General features: G+C 34.4%; 1 long non-coding RNA gene across 2 annotated transcripts in view; it reads left to right on the plus strand.

The window, feature by feature from the left end:
* The window catches only part of LOC111096972, a 66,377-nt gene extending 43,833 nt beyond the window's left edge, over positions 1-22,544 (plus strand). Inside the window, exons 3-5 of one of the 2 annotated variants that reach the window (XR_005363081.1) lie at positions 1,398-1,432; positions 14,555-14,644; positions 21,812-22,544. This is a non-coding gene — a long non-coding RNA (uncharacterized LOC111096972). The remainder of the gene's footprint in view (positions 1-1,397; positions 1,433-14,554; positions 14,645-21,811) is intronic. The other variant, XR_005363080.1, reaches the window with a different exon arrangement.
* The last annotated feature ends 738 nt before the right edge of the window (positions 22,545-23,282 follow it).

Consider the following 23,282-nt stretch of genomic DNA (forward strand, 5'->3'; position numbering starts at 1 on the left):
ATTTATTCATGAGAGACTGAGAGAGAGAGAGGCAGAGACACAGGCAGAGGGAGAAGCAGGCTCCATGAAGGGAGCCTGATGTGGGACTCAATCCTGGGACTCCAGGATCACGCCCTGGGCCAAAGGCAGTTGCTAAACCACTGAGCCACCCCAAGGATCCCTCTTCTGTGCCTTTCCTTGGGTGTGTTGTGCCTGTCTTTATGTCTCTTTCACTCTTCCCTGATTATGTAGCAACCGGTTGGTTTAGATAGGATTAAGCTTTCTTCTCAGCATATTGGTCTAAACAATCAGGTAATCCCATAATACCATTTAGATGGTGATTAGTTTGAAAGTAGTGTAGACTTAATTCAGGTTTAACAAGTTTCCTGACATTTTCTGAGGCACAGGGGTTGGTTCAGGAAAGATCTATTTAGCAGACACTCAAGACTTTTTGTCTTATGGTTGTGAGAATTGCTCTTCCTGTCCTACTGCATGTGGAGACAGAGTTCCAATTTCTGATGGCAGTTATCCATTGATCATATGGGAAGTCATCCTTTGGAAGACTGACTGTGAATAACAGAGATGGAAGAATGGAAAGAAAAAAATTAGTATTTGATGACTTAATTTAATCACTAAGATCAAACGACCTATATAAACTAATCTTGAAGCCTTCTACACTTCTGGTGTAGATTTCTAGTTAGATGACCCAGTGAATCTCATTTATTGAATAAAACCAAACTCAATTCTCCCCCTTCGAAATAAACTTCTCCTATAGCATTACCAATTTTATGTATCTATTGATTCATTTAATTGAATAATTGATTTACCATATTGTATTAGTTTCAGATGTACAACATAGTGACTCAGTATTTCCATGCACTATGAAATGGTCACCATAGTAAGTGTGTTTACCAACTGTCACCATGCAAAGTTGTTACAATATTATTGACAATATTACCTGCCATGTATTATATCTGTATGTCTTACTTATGTAAAACCGGAAGATTGTACCTCTTAACACCCTTCACTTATTTCAGCCATCCCCCTACCTTGCCTCCCTTCTGGCAACCATCAGTCTGTTTCTGTTTTGTTTTGTATGTTTATGTGTTTTGGTTTTTTAGATTCTATAAATGAAAAAATATCGTATATCAGTCTTTCCATGTCTGACTTACCTTATTTAGCGTAATGTCTTCTAGGCCCATTCATGTTGTCACAAATGGCAAGATTTCATTCTTTTTTATGACAGAATAATATCCATATATATATATTTATTTATATATATATATCTCACATTTCCTTTATCCATTCATCTGTCAATAGCCATCTATGTAGTTTCCATGTCTTGACTATTGTAAATAATGTTGCAATGAACATAGGGTCTACATGCCTTTTCAAAATAGTGTTTTTATTTTCCTCAGGTAAATACCAGGCAGTGGAATTGGTGGATCATATGGTAGGTCTATTTTTACATTTTTTAGGAACCTCCATATTGTTTTCCATAGGGCTGCACCAATTTACATCCCTACCCACAGTACACGAGGGTCCTCTTTTCTCTACAGCTTTGCCAACTCTTGTTATTTCTTGTCTTTTTGATAACAGCCTTTTTGACAGGTGTAAGGTGATACCTCATTGTGACTTTTATTTGCGTCTACCTGATTGCTAGTGATGTTGAGCATCTCTTCATGTGTGTGTTGGCCATCTGTATGTCTTCTTTAGAAAAATGTTTATTCAGGTTCTCTGCCCATTTTTTTACTTGGATTGTTTGTTTGTTTGTTTGTTTTGATACCTACTTTTAGGAGTTCTTTACATAATTTGGATGTTAACCCCTTTTTGGCTCTGTCATTTGTGAATATCTTCTTCTGTTTAGTTGGTTGCCTTTTCTTTTTGATCATAGTTTACTTTGCTGTGTGAAAGTTTTTTGGTTTAATGTGGTCCCATTTCTTTATTTTTGTTTTTGTTGTTTTTGCCTGAGGAGAAAAATACAAAAAACATCAATAAGACCAGTGTCAAAAGGCTTAGTGTATTTTCTTTTAGGAGTTTTATGACTTCAGGTATTAGATTTAAGTCTAATTCAGTTTGAGTTTATTTTTGTATATGATGTAAGAAAGTGATTCACTTTCATTCTTTTGCATATAGCTGTCTAGTGTTCCTAACACCATTTATTGAAGAGACTGTCTTTTCCTCATTGTATATTCTTGCTCCTTTGTTGTAGATTAATTGACCATATAATCTTTGTTGTAGATTAATTGACCATATAATCTTTGGCTCCATATTCTGTTCCATTGATTTACATGTCTGTTTTTGTGGCAGTACTATACCGATTTGATTACTATAATTATGGTATAGTTTGAAATCTGGGAGCATGGTGCCTCTAGCTTTAGTCTTTCTCAAGATTACTTTGGCTATTAGGGTCTTTTGTGGTTTCATACAAATTTGGGAATTATTTGTTCTACTTCTAGGGATTGTATTGAATCTGTAGATTTTCAGTAGTATGAACACTTTAACAATATTCTCCCAATCCAAGAGAATGGTATTTCTTTTCATTAATTTGTATTGTTTTTAGTTTTTTTCCACCAATGTCTTATAGTTGTTAGAGTGCAGGTTTTTCACCTCCTTGGTTAGATTTATTCCTAGATATTTTCTTTTTGAACAGTTTGTAAATGGGATTTTTAAAAAATGTTCTTTGTGATAGTTGTTTTTGTGATAGTTTATTATCAGTCTATAGAGACACAACAGATTTCTATATATTTTGTTGCTAATTTTTCTATTGATTTTATTCCTTTTTTTTCTAATTTTGTCAAGTGATGTCTTTGTCCTCCCACTTTTTACCCTTTTTTTCTTATAACCCACATGTAATCTGTTAGCAAATTTTGAGAGTTTTTCCATCAAAATATATCCAGACTCTCACCATTTAATTATTTCTGTCACTACTACCCTAATCTAAACCCACATTATCTCTCTCTTGGTTTATAACCATAGGCTCCCAAATGCCTCTCAGCTTCTACTCTTGCCATCCTTTTCTCTAATGAGTAACTGTAGTGATTCTCTAAAGTTATAATTAAAGCAAGACAGTCTTCAGTCATAAAGTTATACATCTGTAAAAGCCCAAGTCCATTCACTAGCCTCTGTCTGATATGGACCTCAGTTATAGTCCAGATCTTATATACTACTTTCCTGGTGTGTCACACTGGCTTCCTTGCTTTTCTTCAAATCTGCCAAGTTCTTATATACTACTTTCCTGGTGTGTCACACTGGCTTCCTTGCTTTTCTTCAAATCTGCCAAGTTCATTGTCTCTATGTTGCTGTTTCATCTGCTTAGAACTCTTGTCTTTAAAATGTTCCCATGGCTCACTTCTTCAGTTCCTTCAAGTTTCTCTTAAATGCCACATATTTAACAGATTAACTAAAATAATAAATAAATAAATAAATAAATAAATAAATAAATAAATAAATAAATAGACGAACCATGCCTTGTGCCCTCCTCTCCCCTAATGTTGTCTCTGATATGATCACTGCTTATATTAATGATCATATTGGTTATTTTTGTCCCCCAAGAAAAATTCATCTTCCCAAGATTTTTTTTTTTTTTTACTATTTTTTCATTACTAATTCCCCAATGCCTGGATCAATAATGCACTATTGAATTAGTGAACAGTTTAGCACTATTTGACTTCATTTTTTTTCTTATTGATTACAACCAAGAGATCCAAGGAACTGTAGTTCTCACTTAATACCCATTCACCATTCCCAACTTTTTAGAAAGTAAGATAAATATTAAGGTCTTCCATTTACGGATGCTTTGGGAAAGATGAAACGCATAAAAGATGAAACACAATTCATCAAAAGCAGGAAATTGCAGCAAAACTTGAGGAGAAAAACATGAACTTTCAGAGAAACCAATAGATGGGAAAGAAGACAATGATTTCCAGTATACACATGATAGGAGCTTAAATGAGTTCATTTAAATATAAAGGGGAGTATGGTAACCCACAGCTGAAGGACTTGTTAGTTGGGTTATATTATTTGCAGTTGTGATTTTCCTTTTGTACTGTGGGCTTTTGGTGAACAGGATGCTTCTATTTATCTTTGCTCCAGTACATGGAGAAGGCATTCAGTGGATAGCTGTTGCAAAAATGAAATAGCATTGGAGAAGAGGTCTACAGTTAGTAATGCCAGTAACTAGATGTTAGATGTGTTATTTATTCTGCCTTTGCTGGGCCTTGGTACTTTTATCTGCAAAATGAGAATGCTAGACTTAATTAATTAAATCCTTCCCAACTATAAAATATTCTATAATTTTATCTGCTTATGTATGAGTGGAGATATACATATACTTTCATCTAGTAGAAATAAAGATATACTTCTTAAAAATTTCCTTTGCAAATATATTTTGGTTAATATAGCTGCCATCAATTTGGCTTATAAAATAGTGTTTTCAATGATCTTTTAGCATGATAGATTAACTTTTATGTTCAGAAAGCCATTTCCTCTGAATGCTGCTGAATTCACACTTCACTAATGGCAAGTATCCGATTAGAACTAATTTCATAGTGATTCTTTGACATTTTCAAACATAGAAATGTGTGCTTTTTTGAATAAAAGTGAGAACATATCATAAATTTTAAAAGTTCCTGTTTAAGTTCAGTCTAATATTGAAGAATAGTTATAAAATGAAAAGTGCCTTAAAGGCTAACTAACCTCTCATACAACAAGAACTTTCTCTATCCCTCTATTTCTTTTGCTTTCAGCTACCACATTCTCCATACCTGGATCCACTGGAGCTCTGTCTCTGGTCTATCTCACCAGCCACTTGGTCAGTTTCTCAGCTTCACTATTTGATAGAACTTAAAATTAGAGAAGCTGATAGTGCTTCACAGAGAGCATAGGCCAACAAATCAGCTCACTGAGTGAATTTCAAGGCAGAACCTCAACCTGTGAACAAGATCAGCAGAGGAGAGAACAGAGACTTCCTGTTAACTTCTGGATGACATAGACACTGGCAATTTATCCTTCAGTAAAAAAGTAATGGACCTGAAAGATAACAAGGAAACTTGGGGTAGCAAAACAGCATCTTGACCTTTGTGACTGGGTCACTAGAATCCATTACCTAGGACCTAGGACTTTATTTCAAGTATACTTAAATTGGTGGAGTTGGTGCTACCAGAAGACCTCTACCCTTGGCTGAAGTTAAGTTAGACACTAGGTGATGGCCTTGTTCTACAACTGGTACCGATTAGTGGAAGAAGCTAGAGAAAGAGAAGGAAGAAAGAAAGGGTTAAAAATGCCTTCATTTTTAGGGAAAAGAATCAGGAAGATCAAGATAGAAAACAATAAGATAAAAGAGAAAAACCCAGAGGAGAATAACTTGTTGAGGCTAAAGAAGGAAGTAGTTTAATAAAGAATATAGTTAGTTATACAGTGAATTTTCATCTTATCTATGGTTTCTATAATTCTTACTTCAAGACGTAAGTTGAAAATGATGTAAAGTCAAAATTATTTTACAAAAGTGCCACAGTAGATATAGACACATAGTTTTTCTGTAGAAATTCAACACAAGTAATTTTTTCCCCACAAGTTGAAATAGATGCTCCCTTCTTTTCTTTCTTCTCTTCCAACCTTCTCTTCCTTCCTCTTTCCCTCTCTCCTTCCCTTACTTCTTCCCAGCATCATAAGTCATAGTTGAATTTCATGTAGGGACCATGTTGCATGTAAAAGATAATTTCAACACTGGATTTACACACTGATCAAGTAGCTCACACTGTATGAGCTACTGAGATGACAATAGGTTGATGTATCCCATCTGGTGCCATTTGGGACCAGGGCTCATTGTATGGAATAACACATCAATCACCTGCTTATGTTATATTTTCTTTCCTTTGGTCAACTTTTGAAATTTCAGAAGTTCAGTGCTTTATGATATGAATATTCTTTTATGCTGTAAAGAGGTCAGGAAGAAAAAATAAATCAATAAAGAGGTCAGGAAGAATAGAGACTGGAAATATGTCATTTTAGTGACCATTTAGGGAGTTATAAGTAATCTCAATGAATATGTAGACTAAATTGGGGAATGGGAGTCAGATTTCAAAGACAATGAGAGGAAACTTCTGGATGTGTTAGAGTAAGAGGTAATCATTGAGAGCAGTGTTTCTTAAATCATCAATATACATAAGAAGTTCCCAGAGAATTTAGGTAAGGGTGACAAATCTGGGCCTTATTTCAGAAATTCTGGTTCGGTAATATCAAAGTAGAGACCAGAAAAGAGAGCTTTAAGTGAGTAAAGGATGTTTTAGGTGCTGGTATCCTCAGATCACCTGTTGATGTTCTCAGGTCTTGGGGGTGGAAAGGAGAGAAGAAGACCAAGACCATTCATTGGGGTTAGCTATGACAAGGAAGGGAGTTCTGCCTGAGGAGTAAGGGAAGATAATGAATATCAAGAAAGAGCTGAGCTATGGTAGAATGAAGATGATGTTTTAATTTAAAGACTGTAAGTTGATCTTTCAGGAGACAAGGACAGGGAGAGGAGAGCATTAAGAAAATATTTTATGTATTTCAGATTGGTGGGGGGGGATGGGAGGGACAAGCAGACTCTACACTGAGCACAGAGTGTGACTTGGGGACCCTGAGGTCATGAACTGAGCTGAAACTGAGTAGGACTCTCAACTGACTAACCCACGGAGGTGCCCCAACACTTCCATAATTCTTCTACAGAAGTAGCCTCAAACATTTGTCAGCATATCATCTCAGGAATATTATGTACCCTTATCTGTAACAATAATTATTACAAGTATTTTCCCCAGGGAGGGCAAATCCTCCAAAGAATGTATATATTTATCTTAAAAAAATGGTTTCAACTGTATCTTTTTCCTCATAACCTCCCTCCTGAACTTAAGAATTATTTTCATAGAGACTAAACAGTAAATTAAAGACAGAATTGCTAAAGAGCAGTGATTTGCCAGTTTAAATTTAGGCAATATAAATTTTTAGAAAACTGGGTCTTGATGAGTCTAGGACTTTGTCCTATTTCAAGAAGCAAATCAATTAATAACTTGGAGGGCCAAGGCGAAAGTTTGTCTCTAAATTTGTTTCTTTGTTTCCTCCTTATACTCCTGTTTTTTCATTAAGGGCGCTGTTTTTATTTGTCTGTTTCCTGTCTACTTATCTTTGACTTGACTAGTTCATCTTGTTGACATTACCCAATATGAAATAGGTTTTATAGTATGCATGATATATCCTTTTGCACAGTGGTAAAGAAGTTCAGACGAGCTTTTGGAGGACAGTTAGGATAAAGAATTGTAGTCCATTCTTAGCCAAAGTATGGTAGGTGATCTCTCTCAGATCTGAAGTCAAAGAGCAGGCTAAAATGTACAGATACAAAGCTAACATTTATTGAATGTTTATTGTGAGTCACAATACTACTATCAAAAGGCAGTACTCCCAGAAAGGTGCCCTTGGGCATAAAGAGTATGTATGATGATTAATTTTGTATGTCAATTTGCATAGGCCTTGGTACCCAATTTTTAAAAAATCAAATGTTTGTTTTAGAGTTGCTGTTAAAACGTTTTTTAGATGTGATTAACATTTACATGAGACTTTGAGTAAAGCAAGTCATTCCTATAACGTGAGTGGGCCTTAACCAATCAGTTGAAGGCCTTGAGAGAAAAGACTGAGGTTCCAAAGAAAAAGGAATTCTACTTCCAGACTGCATTTGAACTCAAGATTGCAACATCAGCTTTTGCCAGAATTACCAGCCTGAGGGCCTGCTCTGTGAATTTCAGACTTGCTAACCTTGTGTATTACATGAACCAATTGCTTAAAATCCCTCTTTCACTCACTCTTTTATCTATCTATCTATCTATCTATCTATCTATCTATCTATCTAATCTATCTATCATCTATCATCTCTACAAAGTTTCTTGTTTTCCTAGAGAACCATAATACAAAAGGAAATTGGTGAATCTTGGTTCTTCCTAATGGTTCAGGGCTTTACCTATTTGGGATGAAAAACATAGTTAAGACGCAGTGAACAGTACAGAATTTACCCAGGAAAATGTGTATACATGTACATAACTGTAAAATTTTGCATACATATACACGGTGCCCAGGGATAAGAGCCCTTGTTCTGGGTTTTGATGTCAAACTGATTTGCTTCTAAGTAAAATGCAATGAGACCTTCTAGGTCAGAGGTTTCATTGAATTTCACTCAGGTCATAGGTAAGAATCAAAGGCCAAAAATATGGTGGGCAAATAAGGATATGATTTGTGTTCTTAAGGGGGAAAAGAAATGCTTCTATCAATGTACTTTTGAAGGACAATAAAGTGGCAGAATGCATATATGTCCAGAAACACTTTGCCAGTGTAGAGTACGAAGCCGGAAAGTTAATGGGCAGAGAGGGTTCCTGTATGACAGTTGATTTTTACCGAATCACAAAGATTTTGCCAAATTTACCCAGAAACCCAACTACCTGGAGGGAAAACAGGAAATAGGTTGAAATAGGTTGAATTCTAGCAGCTACTTATTTTTAATTCCCAACTATCAATGAGAGGTTATTTAATTCCTACCAGAGTTTAAAATATGCTTATTCCTTATTATTAAGTGGAAAATTCTTCCTTTCCAGATGGTCTCATGGATATTTTACAAAATTTTAGAGAGTTGATGTTCAATGTGCTACTTTCTGAAGTAATGATCTGTGACCCATAAATAAGAACAAAAAGTGGCTGCTAGGGATTAGTACAAAGAGGACTCAGAGTCTGTGAAAGTTAGTAAAAATTTAATAGAAAATAACTTCAACTATAAAATAAAGCAGCACAGTCTCTCAAAGATGTTGTATGCTGTATTTAAAACATCAGAAACTATTAGTTAACTTACTTTGCCAGGTTAGCTCATTTTTTATATGTATCAGAAAAAAGCTTGTTTGTCATTTCTGTGCATATATTTGAAACTTTTCATTGAATCATTGCAATATAATTTAATGCTACACCGATACCAAAAAGGTTCAGACCCTTGCATGCTAAGAATTGTAAACTGTGAAAGGAAGGAAATTATTATAGCATAAGTGTATGTCTTTGCATTCAATTTAATGCCAGGTGAGGATCAGGCATATCTGTGAGTGCAGGATCAAATCATAGGGTAATATTTTGTTGTGGATTGGCGAATATAACAAACTCTGTGTATATAATATGGTGTGATGATTAATCTTATGTGTCTACTTGCCTGGGCCATAGGCTGCCCAGATCTTTGGTCAGACATCCTGAGTATTTCTCTGAGGGTATTTTGGGATGTGATTACATTTAAATGGGCATACTGCGGAAAACATATCACCCTCTGTGAAATGAGTGGATCTCATTCAATTCATTGAAAGCCTGACTAAAATGGAAACAGGCTCTTCCTGGGTCTCTAGCCTGCCTGCCTTCACACTGGAACTACACTATTTGCTCTCCTGGGTCTTGAGCTTGCCAGCTTACCCTGTAGATATTGGAACTTCAGTGTCCATAATCATTGAGCCAACTCCTTGTACTCTCTCTCTCTCACACACACACATGTCTATAATCATCCCTTTGATGCATTTTTTGGAGAACTCTAATACACATAGTGTTAAAATAGTTTTAGCACTTATTTTAAATTTTAGATTCTTCTATGACTGTTTATGGTAAGCTTTGTATTCTTAACTTTTTTATTACTTTTTTCAAATAAAATATAATTTTTAAAGATTTTATTCATTTATTCACAAGAGACACACAGAGAGAGGCAGAGACATAGGCAGAAGGAAGAGCAGGCTCCATGCAGGGATCCCCATGTGGGAATTGATCCCAGGTCTCCAGGATCACGCCCTGAACCGAAGGCAGACACTTAACCACTGACCCAACAAGCAACCCTCAAATAAAATATAATTACTTTTAAAACTAAAATTATTGGTAAAAAATGAAAAAAAGGGAAGAATTTAATTATGAATTTGCTCTGGTTTAGGATGAAATAACATGTACTATATTAAACATTATGCCATGATGTAACACATTATGCCGGAAATTCTTCTACAAAGTCATTAGAAATTTAAAGAAAAAACAGAAAAGAAAGTTAAAGTTATTTTTGTTGGGGATCATTTTATGGCAATAAAAATTACTCAAATCCCCAGTGTGGTATGCAGTGAAATTTTGAAAAGAGTTCTACAATCTCTGCCAAGTTACAACATTATTTGAAACAAAACAAAGTAAGCATAAAAATAAAGCTTTCAAGTTCTTTCAGAATAAATGAAACAGCTTAATGTTATGAAAAATGTATGCAAACACAATTTGAATCTGATGCTGAAAATGCACTTATTAAATGACATTCTATTATATTGTAACAATTGTATTAGATTAGCAGGCAGCTAGGAAAACACAATTAGTGCATTGTCTGAAAATAAAGCTAAGAGACTACAAGACTATGCATACAAGTTACTTGACTAATTAATTCATAGGCTGACATACATGAAAATCTTTACAATTCAACTGGACAAGAGAAAAAATATTCCAGAGCTCTCCATTACTTGTTTTTCTTTATACTGTGTGAATGTAAAGACACTTGTTACTCTCTAAATCACTTGCCATAGAAAGAAGAAATTGTTTTGAAATTTTGAGGGAAAATTTAACAAAAATTAGCATGTTATCCAAATTAGAAACTTTCTATGTGAATCAGGATTTTCTCATAAATATAGACCAAATAAATAAAATTTAAACACTTTCATCTGAATTATTATTTTATTTGACAAAATCACATTTTATGTAAAACAAACATTTATAGTTATGTCGAATTCTGTATTATCTAATATTCATGACAAAAAGTGATATTCAATCAAAAATCATTTCAAGTTCAGGTTTTCAGATTGAATCCTAGATTCTTATCAATAAACCATGTTGTTTACAGATAACATTATCTCAAAACATCAAAAATATTTAAACAATCAAAGTTTTAAAAAGAAATCAAAGACAATTAGTAGTGTTTACATAAAAACAAACTCCTGTCCACCGATAAAATATATGAATTATTCATTAGTTAGTGATTTACTAAGTTACCAAAAGTAAAGATATTTCTTTTTGGTTTTTATTTATTTTGATTATCTAAAATATATGTATACTGTATTTCAGTTTTGCTGTAATCATAGATAAAATTTTAAAAAATCAAATAGAATATTTTAATGATTTTAATTATATATATATTATGCATGTATCTTTTTTTGTAGGACTAAATCACACTCTATTTCAAAAAATTATTTTCTGTAATCTATTATTTCACAATAATAATATCTGGAATTTTATACTTTTGAAAGAAATTATTTTCTTGCTTTTCAATCAGACACACCATAGAACACTTTATAAACTCTTAAAAACGCTTTTAAAAAAAATGGTGATAGGTTATTAAAATAAAGCAATTCTAAACTATTAGTATGTATCAAATTCAAACAACAAAATAAGTACAATAATTATTTTTTTATCTTCTTAATACTGCACGGCCAATTTCACATTCAACTGTGTTAGAATTATCTGTGACCAAAATATGCAGAGCATCAATTTGCAATGCCTTGTAAATATAGGCCTACATGTTGTGGGATTAATATTTTCATGCACAGCAAATCAGAACAAACATATTTTCTTCAGCCTATGTCAGTCAGACCTTGACACTGTCATATTCACATGCCCTTCAAAACCAAGACCAAGAAATTCAGTTTGTAAAAAGACTGATTTGATAATGACAGAAACTGACAAGTATCAGCTTTAGATATCATTTTAGAGATTCCAAATTTATGATCTCTGTGAAAAACATGTCTTGAAATATACAAATCAGTGAATCCAGAATTACATTTCTTGGGTGATATAATGGTAATATACACATCTCCTTTCAAATATAAAGAAAATGAATGCAATTTCCTCTTTCCTTGCCTTAATAGTTAACAATTTAGGCATTTGGTAATCTTTACTATAGCTTAAATATTTATTGATAATAGTAAGGATATTTGCTTTGAGGAAGGAAAGAGGGGTGGACAGAGGATATCTTGGGTCCAGATAGACTTTTTAGCTGGATGACTTTTGACAAGTTTGTTAAACCTCTGAGTGATAGTTTTTTCATCTGAAATATGAATATATTAACTATTAGACATGTTTTTGTGAGTATTAAATTTTAAATCTATGTGAAATTGCTGGTAAAGTCTGGCTGGCAGTAGGTACTCAGTAAATATTCCTTTCTACTCTCATTTATCGATATTTTCCCTCAAAAAAGATATATAAATGTGCCTGTCCAATATGGTAACCATGAACCACATAAGGCAAATTGAGCATTTAAAATGTGGCTTTTCTGAATTGAGATATGCTATAAGTATTAAGTACACACCAGATTTTGAAGACTATTAAAAAAAAGAAGGCAAAATATCTCATTTAATTATTTATATTACATGTTGAAATTGATATATTTTAGATATATTAGTGTGCATAAAAATATTATTAATTTCACCTGTTTCTTTTTTTAATGTAGTATATAAAAGTTTTAAACTACATATGTATTTGTTCCTCACATTCTGTATTGAATAGTGCTGATCTAGAAATGAGAAGATATAAAAAAATCCAAGGTTCTAATAAAATTCTAATCAGTATCGGAGAAGGAAAGATTTTGTTATCTTTTAATACTTTAGAGTCCTTGGAGAAAGGAATCACATTGTATTAAAATCTTGTAAAAAGCAAATTATGCCAGATAGCAAACATTTTTGATTAGTCTCCTTAGAGTTAAAAGGTGAAAGAAGTTTTTTCTTATGGTCTACTATAATTTTAAAAATTGGAATAAAGTACACAAAGTTATGTTGCAATCCCTCTTCTCTGTGCTTTGCACATAATGACTTCATCGGCAACACTTAAGCACATATTCCTTATAGCTAATGGAGCCAAGCATCTCTCTGAACTACCTACGATTTATTGAGGTCTCAACCAGCCAAATTTCTTAACCTAGAGAAGCCTTAGCCAATTTCTCAGAAGGTAGAGAGTGACAAGAGGAACTGCTAATAGCTAGTCTGACCAACTTCACACTATAATAAAGTATACTTTCTAAAAGACAAGTCTGATCATGTCTTTTCTCTTAAAATTTTCCTCTAAAATCTTGAATAGGTTTTAAGGGAAAGTTGAAGACTACTTTCTTAAGAACTTTCCATTGTTACATTCAAATCTGTTTTCTGTCCCTGTCCCTGTAAGTATGTAGAGCACTGTTGGGTAAGGGTTCCTCTCCAGTGCATGTTTGCTATAGGGTATGCAGTCTAGCTACACTTGGCCTTGCCACATCTCTCCTGGATAAGGAGAGCTCAGGAAAAATGTTTGTTTTCTTCTTTCTCGGCTTCTAAGTTGTGTGTGTGTGTGTGTGTGTGTGTGTGTGTGTGTGTGTTTTAAACACTCCTGTTCTTTGCATCTGTCTCTCTGGAATTAATATTATAGCGGAGAAACAGATAATGAATAAGAAAGATAGGTATCTTAAATATATGGAATATTAAATAGGGTCAACTGCTAAGGAAAAACAAATATTTAAGGAGAATGGGGATATATACATTGGTAGAGGTTTGGATTTTAGATGGAATGGCCACAGAAGACTTCATAGAGAAAGTGACATTTGAGAAAAGATATGAAGGAAGTGAAGTGCTATTATTCTGTGGCCTCATCCTGTGCCCTCGTAATTAGGAATACTTCTTACCAGGAGTTTCAACCCTTTCCCCCATAGATTCAGTATGAATAAATACAGGAAAATGTTAAACAGGGCAGAAGATGTGTGGATGAGGCCTGCCAGAAGGTCTGGGAAAGGGCACATGAGCCCTTTGAGACAAAGGGAACAGTTTTACTTCTCCATGTATTTCATCTTCAAGCATTAATTTGGTCTTTGATTCAGGATTTTTCAAAATATGGCTCTATTCTAGTTTTATTTATTTTTTAAAGATTTTTTTTAATTTTTAAATTTTTTAAAAGATTTTATTTATTTATTCATGAGAGAGAGAGAGAGAGGCAGAGACACAGGCAGAGGGAGAAGCAGGCTCCATACAGGGAGCCTGACATGGGACTCGATCCTGGGTCTCCAGGATCAGGCCCTGGGCTGAAGGTGGTGCTAAACCGCTGAGCTACCGGGGCTGCCCTATTCTAGTTTTAATAGATGGCTATGAGGTTAGTTAATAGGTAATAACCAATAGCAAGAGAAAAAAACATAGAAAAATAAATAATATCATTTGTTGCAGTAGGGATAGGAATTATTTCAAACATATGCATGCACACATAGCTATGTGTTTGCTGGGCAGTGATATAAAACATATTTCTTACCATGGGTCATGGATAAAAGAGTTTGAAAAATACTGTGCTAAGTACAAGAGAACTTCTGAAGTGGTAGTTTCTAAAGAAGGGTTAAGAGAATGAACGAGGTGGGGTGCTTGAGTGGCCCAGTTGGTTAAATGTCTCCCTACAGCTCAGGTTGTGATCCCAGGGTCCTAGAATCAAGCCCCATGGGGTGCCTTGCTCAGCAAGGAGCCTGCTGCTGCCTCTCCCCTCTGCTCATGTACACTCTCTCTCCCTCTCTCAAAAATAGAAAAAGACAATGGATGAAGCAATAAGGAAGGTGTAATGGGCTCTTGTCTCTGAGGAAAATGAAAACATACGGCTAACTGAAGATAATCAGGTATCCATTTACCCCTATTTGTTCAATTGAGACTAAAAACTACATTTAATGGCTTGTTTTTCTAGTCCTTTTTATTTTTGATGTCCCTCATGTGTGCATATGTGCACATGTACAGTTGTGTATATTTCTGTGTATGTTTGTGATTTATTATAGTGGCCACAGAGACTCTGAGGAGAAAGATAAGAGTTTACATAATTTTCAAAGGAAGTTAGAAAGTTGGGGAGACTATGCTACTGTTTAGCTGACATGAATAGAATCCCAAGAATTGAAATGGTGGTGGAAACTACCAAATGGAGAAAGCTGAGTCTATGGGAGCTTCTGCAAAGATGGAAGGAAATGAAGAACACAGGGAGCTAGTAGAGACCATGGAAAGGTCTAAGGGCTGAGCTGTGGAGAGGCTCAAATGGGTCCCCAAGACCAGGTCACATTGGCAGTTTTTAAGATTGAATCTTAGCCCTGTGTTCTCTCTACACTGCCTGCCTTATTAAATATATCTCTTTTGATTCTTCAGTTACTATTTTAATGAAGATGATTCTTAAATCTATATCCATTGGCATAGTTTCTCCTGAATTCCAATGTAGTATCTTCAAATTCTTGCTGAGCCATTCTTTGAATATGTCTTTTATTATGTTTTCTGGCTTCTAGCCTGAGAGCTTAAAGTACATTCAGTGCTATCCATATATATCTGGAAAGCTGGCAGGTAAATCCCACTAGGAATATCTGTGAATGAGAAAATAAAGCATCTTTTGATCTTTCCTAAAAACATAAATAATGGAAAGTCACATTCTTCCAGGTTGGTTAACAAAGTAAGAGAAAGACCTCTACAGGCCAGGTTATGAGCCACACTAGCATACATCAGGAAAGATTGCCTCTGGTGGAAGGAGCCATCCATTACATGCAGCACAGAAGAGGAAGGGGAAAGGAAATGAGATTTCCTGATAGAAGGAAGGCTAGTTTCTTGAACCACTGGAGTATGTGGGCAACTGTTTTCTCAAAAGCAGTATCAAACCATTTTTGTGTATTTCCTGTGACCCTATTTTACTCATAAATCGGTGTCTTTTGAAGAAACATGAACTACTTTTAGATTAATACAAAGATATTGAAGTCTCCCTCATTTGTTAGCTTTTGTCTTGCCCATTGTATCTACTGATGCCCTTCAATTCTGAGGAAGTTAGTCTTATTATCATTTATAGTCTTATTATCATTTCCCATTGAGTAGAGCTTGGAATTACATCAAACTCTCATACTTAGAATCTGGAGCTCCAACTGTGAGTTTCTTTTTAGCCAAGACCTGAAATCCAGTGATCCGTGTGTATGCCCTAGGTGCCAAACTGATTAAGTTTTCTCTCATATGATTTGAGATCTAATCCTGGATTACAAGAAGGTCCAGCAAGGCCATCAGGGAGCCCTTGAGTCAAAATCACCTCTCAGGGAGTCCCACAATTTCCAGGGACAGACTTGCTTCAGTATCCCTGCCAGGCTCAGTTGTTGATTAGGAACAGCCCTTCCGAGACGTACCTTTAGCATAAACACACAGTTGGATTTCAGTACAGCAGCAGGAGCGCTTGGTCAATTAGGCTTTCTGTAGTTGGTCTTTGAGGTACATTCTTATGGCCCCTAGCCACCACCGCTTTTCTCTGCCTAATCCAATCTTATGCAGTATTTTTTTTTTTTCAGATACATTTGATGAGAATGGAGCCTGAAACAAAATCCTGTTCCACTAAAAATGTCATTCCAGATTGTTATGTATGATATATTTTTAGTGCAACCATTCAAACCATTAGCAAATTATAATGGAATTGAATAATTTCTTTTGCTTGTTCATGAATATATCATCCAAGATCATACCTAATTGATAATTTGCCTGAATTGCAATATGTGTCTAGAAATCACTCAGTACATAAATGGGCTAAATCTGTCAACAACAACAACAACAAAATGAAATGAGACATGCATGATTTGTGTTTAGTGAACCCATGTTGATTCCTAATGATCATTTGTTTCCAATTGTTCATAAACCATATTATAATAATAATTTCTAGAACTTTCTATGGAATTAATTTCAAACTCTCCAGTATAGTATAGAATTCTTAATTTTTTCCCCATTTTTAATTTTTTAGCTTATTTTTTATTCAAGTATAATTAATACACAGTGTTACATTAGTTTCAGGTGTACAATGTAACTATTTAACAATTCTATGCATTACTCAGTGCTGACCATGGTAAGTGTATTCTTAATCTCCTTTATTCTTTCACCCATCCTGCCACCCACCTGCCCTAGGCAACCACCAGTTCACTATATTTAAGTGTCTGTTTTTTTTGTTTGTTTTGTTTTTTAGATTCCACATATGAGTGAAATAACATATTTGTCTTAATCTGACTTATTTCATTTAGCATTATACCCTCAAGATACATACATGTTGCAAATGGCCAAGATTTCATTCTTCTTTACGGCTGAGTCCTTAATTTTTAATTTAAAAAGAAATTAACCATTTTTTCCCTCTCTAGTATTTTGGTTATCTCTTTCTGATTATTCACAGTGCCTCAAGAAATAGTTCAATGGTACAGACATTTTATTTGAAAGTTCCTTTTTTAACCTGGGATATAATTCATCTGGGACAAAAGATGTAAAGTCATTTAGGGAAAGAATTGCTTTCTTACAGTCTTATATTTCTTGGGTTTCAATTTCCTCTCACCAACATTATTTTTGCTATCCTTGACAGAGAAGATGGAAATAAAAGTTGAATGGTATAGCTTTTTCTTTGTCATGTGTTATAAAAATGTTACTTTGAAGCAACATGTTCATTTTCTCTGAGCATAACTTTAAAACCCTATTTTGCGTGTCTTTAGAATTTTGGCAAGCCTCATTGCATTCTGGTTATTGGCCTTTTGAAAATCACTCTTGTACTTCTTAATCACTTGCATATTTGTTGTTGGTCATACCTCTTTCTTCTTTCTTTTGTACATGTTCTCTTTTATAGATGAATTCAACTACCTTTTGTCCTTTTCACAATCTAGCGATTAGTGTGGCCATGAGATGTGAATTATGATCATCAATTCTGTGCTCCTGAGTTCTTATGGAAAATTAGGAGGATCCAGAGAGAGAGAGAGAGAGAGATCTTTGTCATCAAAATTTGTTATGTCATTCTATTTCTGAATATCTCTCTTTATCCTAATTTTTCTTCACTTAAAAAATCATATTCTTTATGGAAATAGCCTCAGATTTCTTTTGCCATCTTAAAAACAAAATTTTTGTGTTTTTTATACTTTGTTTAGTTTTTTCTAATAATGCAGGTTTCAATTATAGTTCTAAAATTAAACTGGATTTTGTTCATTATCCAATGAAATGAAATTATGAAATTACAAATGGCATAAAGACAACATTTTTATGATAGTAGTTAAATGGAAAACTACATAGAATTCCATATTGCTTAGGAAGATCTGGATTTAATAAAATGAGGCACACTGTAGAGGATTTAGATATATCAGTTATTTCCCTTATACAGGTAAGAAATCAAGTCAAGGCTTAGAAAATTTAGAGACTAATTTGTCCATGAGAATAGGGGAACCTCTAACCTCTTTGGGAATTTGTTTCCTGGAAGTCAGCAGCCAGACTTGGGAAATTTCTTAATTCTAAGCTGTTTGTACATTTGTTCTTTTTGTTTTTCTACAGTTCCCAAGGTTTTTCTACTACCTATGTTTCTACTAGGGCTCTTCCCATTGGAAGGTATAGAGTTCTAGAGTCGGGACTGTGGTTAGGTGGATGATAGTTGTATAAGTTACATAAACTTTCCAAATATTTTTCTGGACTTGGAGGATCAAATGTATTGGTGAGAATATTAATATGTATAAAGCACTTTAAACACACATAAGCTATTTTTATTGGATTATGCAGGGAGTATAAGCTCTATCTGAACCAAGTTGCTAGCATACAAAAATGTTGAGGAGGATTTTTAAACTTTTAAAAAGAAGTGGAAAACCAGAGTATTTGTAAGTCCTGAAACTTCCATTTTCTCAGGTAGTCAAGAATATTGTATGAAAATTTAAAGAATAAAAAGTGGAGGATGATTAAATAATTGACCTGCTGATTAGAGTAATTAATAGCTATGGAAAATGATTAACCCTATAATTTAAAAAAAGCCGTAAAAGGTAGTTTGCTTTCTTCCCCTTTTTCTGTATTCATCGTACTTTGATCTTATAAACAATGGTAGGTTTCTTAATATAGGGAAATGGCCAACAAATACACACTGGGGATTATAGAGAAAGGATAAAAGGTATTTTATTTCTCTTACAACTGAAATCACCTTAGAACCTAAAACAGTAGAGATGAATACACTGGATATGAAATGGCTGCATCTCTCATTAATTTCATTTTTAACAGACTAGTCATTCAGTTATGTTCCATTTTCAAATAGCATTTTGGCATACCATTCTTTGGTCCAAAAGTTAGTAATGTATTGCATGTAAATTGTGGAACTAAGTCAAAATTATTATTTAACACCTACTGAACACACTTAATATAATATGTAGTGCTATTTACAGTATCATAAAAATGACTTATCTACAGTTCAACAAAGTTTCATGTGAGACAACGCACCTTTCTGCATTATGGATAGACAAAAAAAATAAAATCCCAAGCACATTAAATCTACTTAGATTTTTTAAAACTCATTAATGTACTCTAAAACTAGTGTTGTATAAGAGTTTAAATTCAGCATTAAAGAAAGTGCTCTGTTGTAAGTTTTATCCTTGTGAAGTTCATTAAATCTCCTTAATGCATCTGTTATAAGTCCTCTACATCAGGCAGAAATTAGTATAAGGAGTTTTAAATCATGTTCATCCTCTTAAAATGGTTTAAAATATGCTTATGTACAGTTACTAAGTACAATCAAGTATTTTATTATAATAAGTAATTTGAAAAATTCCCATTATAAATCATCTAAAAACATTCTTCCTGAAAACAGAACTTACCATGAGCTTGAAAATGTATGTTTGCTTTTCAAATTCTTAGCCGTGTATTCTAATGTAGGTTTTTAATCAGATCTGTTTTAATAGATCAAAACTACCCTAGCCCTGTCCAAGGTTATGCAGTTTAATAGAGGACAGCACAATGTACTCAGCAAATTTTACAGGGTGGAATGAAAACATGTCTGTGGGCAGCCTGGGTAGCTCAGCAGTTTAGAGCCGCCTTCAGCCCAGGGCCTGATCCTAGGGACCTGGGATTGAGTTCCACGTCGGGCTGCCTGCATGGAGCCTGCTTCTCCCTCTGCCTGTGTCTCTGCCTCTCTCTTTCTCTCTCTCTCTCTGTCTCTCATGAATACATAAATAAAATCTTAAAAAAAAAAAGGAAAAGAAAACATGTCTGTGTATTAATGATGTAGTATTCTTTATGATTAAATTTTCAGATGAAGAATTGCAGCATCAAGTAGTGGAAATAACACTGGGGCTGGAGTTAAAGAACTGAATCAGAGCTCATTTAATGTGTTGAGTAAACTTGGGAAGTCACTTGTTCTCTGTGAGGCTGTTTTTCTCCTTAGTCTTAAAAGGATGATAAAACCTAACTCATAGCTTCACTGAGAGGTGACTTTGTGAAAGCCCATGGTTAAGTGTCACTTTTTTACTAGTCAGTTAATATTTGTTTGATTTCTTATTTATAAGAAACAGGAAAATGTCATATTCTAGTAATATATATTCAATGCTCTAATTATCACATTACTTTAATGTTTAGCTAAACATATTAAGAGGTCTGCTTTGCTCATTAAATGACCATATGAATTCAGTTTTGGAAGGACTACTGCATTTATTTGGCAGAATGATTCTGATTTTATTGTTTGACTTGGTGAGAAAAAGGGTGCATGGCCACTTTATATATACACAGCTAGGTTTAGTACATAAAACTATACAGGTTTATAGAACCTCTAAAATTTAGATGTTTATCGTTTCAGCTAAAGAAAAAAAAATGTAAACCTGGATTTTTTTTTTCCTTTCTACAAATCTAAAGCAGTTCAGCTACTCTATTACTGTAAATATCTGCCATTGGCGTTGCTTGGAGAATTGGTAGAAATCATATAGAAAAACCTAGCTTGGAAGTGACCTCTAGGTTTCATTTCCCTAGCTACTGGAGGAGGAGTGTATTTGAGAAGCAGTGTAGTTTAGCTCCAGGAGATTAGAGTGTGGGTATGAGCCAAGACATTGTTGGCTGCTGCTTGATGAGGTGACTTATTTGTGGAGTGGGACTGACAACTGTGTTTGAAGCTAGGTGATCTCGGCCCGAGGCACTGTGCTGCAATGGTAGACACATGGTGTGGCAAGATTAATGGGAAACCGGGCTTAACAGAGTGTTGAAGTGTTAAAGAGGAAACTCAAAGACCTTGTCCATCTGGATTGACCTTCAGGTTGAAACTATGTAGACCTAAGTGCCTACATGCTATTTACCTTGGAGAGCTCTGAGTTGGTCACATGGATATATGATTTTTTGTTTGTTTCTGATGTGAATCAACTCGTCAACATGAAATGTTAACAAAAACATCTAGCCTAGGGTTTAAAAATGTATTCAACACAAAAAGTCCTGAAAATATTCAATGCTTCAAATAATTTCCCCTAACCTCTGAGATATCTTGCACTAAAAGTGTCTTTTTGTTGAAATATTTTCTAAAATATTTCCACTTTTACTTTTCTGCTCCCAGGACAACTTTTCCTCTGAACCACAACTACTCCTTTATTTTATTTTATTTTTTTGGGTTCTGAAATAACCCATCCTGCAGCCATAAACAACTTGCCTTGATGGCTAGCCAAGACTCTGTCCTGCCACAAACCTCCTCCTACTTTTTCATTTCTTTCTCCAAGGAGCAATAAACATGAATCCTGACCCACCAATGGAGCCCCAGAACTGAGAAGAGATAGACTACCTCTAAACAGGTAGAAATAAAAACAATGCCTCACTTCGATAATACTAAATGTGTTAGGAAGACAGTCTCCAAGAGAGAGGATAAATAATCTACATAATGAAGAATTAGTTAGCAGTGTTATGTAAATATTGTAGCAGCATCAATGAGGAGGTAAGCAGAAGTATTTTAAGACACTATATTATACAATACCCTGTGCACTGTTTCCTGGTGATAAGGTTTTTAAAGCATCTTTATAAGCTCTTCTTCTCTGTTGTGACAGGATTATTTTTGCACATTTGGAAAGCAACTGAAAAAGGAAGCTTGGAAAAAATCCTGCCTAACAAAGCAGCCATACTCAAATAGCTTGAACTATAAGAAAGAACTGATTTAAGATACAAGAATGGATAAGATATGAGATTTAAACATGATAAAAAGTGATATCTTCATTTTTTCAATGCTGTGTATTCTTGTTGTGTAGTAAAATGCTAAAATAGTAAAGGATTGAATTGTTTTTCATTATTAATACCCTGAATTTTAAATAGTCACTGAAATATTTTATATAATAACATCCAGAAGTAATAACACAAATAAGGATAAAGTTAGTGAATGGAAAATGTAATGTACAAATTACCAAAAGGAAATCATACTAGTTTTAAGAAATGTTTTAGCCACTGGTATCAATAAATTGATTCCCCACTACTTCTCAGAAAAAGTTGGCATACATTTTTCTCACTACTACACCCCTAAAAAGCTCAGTTTTAGAATGATGAAATATTTAAATCTTTTGGAACTATCTAGATTTTAGATAGTTCCTCAGAGAGTATTGACTCTTGATTTGACTGTGTTGCACAAATCACCGAAATTCATGAATTCTAAATATCATTATAGATATTGGTTTAAGAAATGTTAATGTTTCAATTTAAAGAAATGGTGAAAAGGTAGATACTAGGAAAAAAAACAAAAAAATGGACATGTTTCAGATGATAAAAGAATTGAATAATTAGGTGTGGTTAATCAGCCCCTCAATGCAACTTTTTTTTTTAAGATTTTATTTTTATTTATTCATGAGAGACACACAGAGAGAGAGAGAGAGGCAGAGACACAGGCAGAGGGAGAAGCAGGCTCCATGCAGGGAGCCTGATGTAAGACTCTCCCTGGACTCCAGGATCATGCCCTGGACTGAAGGCAGGGGCTAAACTTCCGAGCCACCCAGGCGTCCCAATATACAACTTTTGATTGTCTAGCAGTATTAGTATCATTTGTAGGCTCTCCACAAATAATGTTTGATTGAAGGATGCCTTTCTCGCTATATTCTTCCTACTGCCATTATTTGTTGTATATTCAAGGCAAACTCATTTTAATATTAGTCATATTTCAATCAAGATGCCACCAGAGCAGGGATATGTCTGGGAGTAGAAGCCAGAAGCCTAAATATGCTGAAAGAAAGTAGGTGAACGTAGATACAAGGAAAATCTTTAGTTTCAAATCAGGTTAAAAAGGAGAGTAAATATAGAAATGCAGACACAGGCTAGAATGTAGGAGTTACATTCAGGTAACCAAAATTGAGCAGGGAACAGATTAAAAACAATGCATTTAGCAGTGGCAATCAGGTGTCCAGAAATGAATCAAATTTCTGAGGGCCTAGGATAGCAAGGTCAAGGTCAAGGACTTACAGAAAAAATATTTTTCCATATGGGAAAAATCCTACTTCAGATGGTATTTATGACTCCAGACCCAAGAGATGTTGAATT

The sequence above is a fragment of the Canis lupus genome, chromosome 8, assembly GCF_011100685.1.
Source record: "Canis lupus familiaris isolate Mischka breed German Shepherd chromosome 8, alternate assembly UU_Cfam_GSD_1.0, whole genome shotgun sequence".
Classification (NCBI taxonomy): domain Eukaryota; kingdom Metazoa; phylum Chordata; class Mammalia; order Carnivora; family Canidae; genus Canis; species Canis lupus.